This window comes from Myotis davidii, unplaced genomic scaffold, assembly GCF_000327345.1.
Source record: "Myotis davidii unplaced genomic scaffold, ASM32734v1 scaffold1105, whole genome shotgun sequence".
In the NCBI taxonomy this organism is placed as follows: Eukaryota; Metazoa; Chordata; class Mammalia; order Chiroptera; family Vespertilionidae; genus Myotis; species Myotis davidii.
The window spans coordinates 47,114-51,027 of NW_006296063.1; positions in this window are offsets into that span (position 1 = coordinate 47,114).

Below are 3,914 nucleotides of genomic sequence, written 5' to 3' on the forward strand. Positions count from 1 at the left end.
AATGCCATCCCTGCTCAAAATCCTCCAAATAGCTGCCAGTCTTACTCAGAGTAAGATCCAGACTTCATACACAGCCTGCAAGTGGGGCCACTTAAACTTCATTAAACCTCCCATCTTCACTCCTACTTCACAGCTTTGCATTGGCTGTTCCCTCTGCCCAGGGCCCTTCCTCCCAGATCTTTCCAGGGCTGGCTTTTTTTCACCCTTTTGGTCACAAGTCTTATGTCAACTCCCCACAGGGGCTCCCCTGACCACCTAATCGAAAGTTGCAAGTCCCTAATGTCTCTCACAATATCTAACATTGGATGAAATTATCATGTTTATTTGTTTATCTACCTCCCTCCACTGAAATGTGAATTTAGGAGGGTAGGCACTGTCTTGTTCACCACAGAATCTCTAGTGCTTAGCACTTCTTTTAGTCAACTGCAAGTAACAGAAAATGCAGTTCAAACTGGCTTGTACAAGAGAAAAGGCCAGAGATGGGGCTAGCCCACAGGCACAGTTTAATTAGGGTGCCCGCTCCATTTCTCTATGATCCTCTCTGCACGTCCTTCTCAATGTGTTGACAAAGTCCTGAGGCTGCCTCCCCCACCCCCATCACCATGATGACAAAATGGCTGCAGCTATTCCAGGGCTTTAATCAGTACATTACAGTTACTAACCACTGAGTAAACCCTCTGGATTTTACTTTGAATTAATTCAGGTTACATGCCCAATTCTGGTTACGTGCCCACCTGTGAAACAATCACTTTGGTCAGGCAATGCCAAAGCATTGGGTTTATATGTGGACAAGTGCCCAGTCCCAATTCAATTACTTGGGGATTGTATTGGTTAAATTAGGCCACTGGGTACCCATCCTGAGGAAGGGGTTTGATACTGGGGAGGCTCCCAGCAATGTTCTCTGCAGGGCTCAGCAAACTTGTTAAGTGAATAAGGCAATATGAAGTACCTGCATTTACTGTGTATGGAGATATGGATATGGCTGAGGCTACAGATATGTAGGTATATATAGACATAGATATGAATGGAGGGATGGGAGGCATGCACCTTGGGGCGTTGAACGAATGTCAGTGTCAGGATAAGACAGAGCCAAGGGCAGAGCCATCCTCCAGCGGACCTTACAGCTGTGTGAGGGCTTGGCCCCTAATAAGCGGGCAAGATATCAGCACAGTCCCTCTGTACCAGATTTTTTCAGGAAAAAGACTGAAACAGTTGGAGAGTCATCAAATTCTCCCATCTGTACCTGTGGCTCTCTGTTCCCAGGACTCTGCATTCTTTTCTGAAGCCCCAAACACATTCTTTCTCAATCACTCCCTACCCCCACCCCTTACCAGGCATCTGGGATTCTTTGGAAACACTGAGATATGTGGGAGACATACTCTAGGCCTGCAAACAGCAAAGTAGCAGGGTAGCTGCTTGTGCTCTTTGTGGATGTGGCGCCCAGGGTTTTCCTGTTTACTGAGGTCTCACAGAATGTAACAACTGCAGTCGTTCAGCTAGGATCCCACTTAAAACATATTCTGAAGACAATAATATAGTGGCAGCCTGAAGCTGGTTCCAGGAACACTTGCCCTTGCTCTGCTGTGTGACTGTGTAATTATCAGCAACACCATCAGGTCTGGCCTGTTATGCAGAAAACCAGAAAGAATTAAGAGTAGAAACAGAATCTGATTTTCTCGGGTATGTGTAAACTACAGAAATATGTACTGTATTTAAACAAAAATGAATGTTACATGGCCAGATTTTGTTGCTTTAAAACATTCACAGTAGAAAATGAAAATCTTTCAGGGGCTGTGAAAAATGAAGTCTGTTCACATTTTTTTTATTCCACTAGGGGCCCAGTACATGAATTCATGCACCTTGAAAGGCTGTGAGGCTGCAGTGGGCACAGGGTGGGTCTTGGCCCATCCTCCATGCCCCCACCTGGCCCCTCCCACTGCGGCCTCCAGTTCTCTGTCTGCTTGCAGCCCTGCTCCCACTGCTGCCGCTCCCACATGCTGACGGCGCTGGCAGAGGGTGTGAGTGGGGCCGATGCCAGCAGCAAGTAAGAGTGCCGGGTGGGACCGCAGCACGCAGAAGCAAAGAATTTTCAGTAACCACCAGAGACTCACCCTGATGACAGTGACCCAGTGACCAGCACCCCCGCTCACCTGCTCCACCATCCCACCACGGTCGATGCCTGCCATGTTCTGCATGCGCCCCCTAGTGGTCAGCACATGTCATAGAACTGGTTGTTTGGTTGTTCTGCTGTTCAGTCTATTTGCATATTAGCCTTTTATTATATAGGATTTCTTTCCTAAAAATTGGATGTAGGACAGACTGACTGCATTACACCTTTTTCCCCCCTAGTATTTCTTCTGCATCTACTTAGAGACACAGTCCTCATCCTGTGCTCTTGGCTCACTCTTCCCTCCCAACACACCTTGAACCAACTAGAAGTAAGATTAAAAGTTGAGTGGGAAAGGAATAGAAGAATCAGTAAAATGAAACAAGCAGGAGAAGTTATACCATTTCTTCCATCTGAATTGAAAAAAAGGATCTGGTGGGGATTGCCAGCTGTGATAGGCACACTTTGCAGATACCTCCAAGAATCCCACTGACTGGTGTACAAGCCTTTGTATTCCCCTCCCCTTGAATATGGATGGAACCTGTGAATATTATGGGAGAGTTACTCCCTTGGTTTTGTTACAATGTTAGTGTGCTTGAGCTGCCATAACAAAGTACTACACAGACTGGGTACCTGAAACAACAGGAAATTTATTTGTCACACTTCTAGAGTCTGAAGTCTAAGATCCAGGTGTTGGCAGGGTTGGTTTCTTCTGAAGTCTCTCTCTTTGACTTGTAGATGGCTGTTTTCTCATTGTGAGGCTGGACATCTCACATGGATGTCCCTCTGTATCTGTATGTCCTAACCTCTTCTTATAAGCACATAAGTCATATTGAATTAAACCCCATTTTAATGACCTCAGTTGATCATTTTTATATAGACCCTTTCTCCAGAATACAGCACATTCTGAGGTACTGGGGGTTAGGACTTTAACATGAATTTTGTGGGGACACATTTCAGCCCATGACAGTTTTGCTATACTAGAGGCCCAGTGCATGGATTTGTGCAACATTGGGGTCCCTCAGCCTGGCCTGTGGGGATTGGGCTGAAACCAGCTTTCCAACAACCCTTAATGGGTCCCGGATTATGAGAGGGCAGTTCTTGGGTGACCCACCTCAGAATCAGGCTCCCTCCTCTATGGTTCCAGGTGCATCACCACATCACCTGAGAACCATAGCTGCCAAGTCACTGCAGCTTGGCAGCTCCTACATTGAACGTCTGCCCCCTGGTGGTCAGTGTGCATCATAGCTACCAGTCAGATCATCTGCCCCCTGGTGGTCATTACATGTCATAGCTACAGGCTGGTCATCTGGTTAGCTGATCGGCGGGTTGCTTAGGCTTATATATATATATATTAGAGGCCTGGTGCACAAAAATTTGTGCACTCGGGGGGGAGCATGTCCCTCAGCCCAGCTTGTGCCCTCTCACAGTCTGGGACCCTTCGGGGGATGACCATCTGCTGACTGAGGCCTGTTACGGAGGGGATTGGGCCTAAGCTGGCAATCAGACATTCCTCTGGCAGCCCGGCAGCCCTAGGGGGATGTCCACTTGCAAGTGGGGAGCAGACCTAAGCTGCAGTAGGACATCCTTAGGGCTGCTGAGGAGGCAGGAGAGGCTCCCACCACCACCACTATACTGGCCGCCATCAGCCTGGCTTGTGGCTGAACAGAACTCCCCCTGTGGGAGCGCACTGACCACCAAGGGGCAGATCCTAAATTGAGCGTCTGCCCCCTGGTGTTCAGGGGGATAGAGGCCTGGTGCATAGGTGGGGAGCAGCTATTTTGCCCTGAAGGGTGTCCTGGCTCTG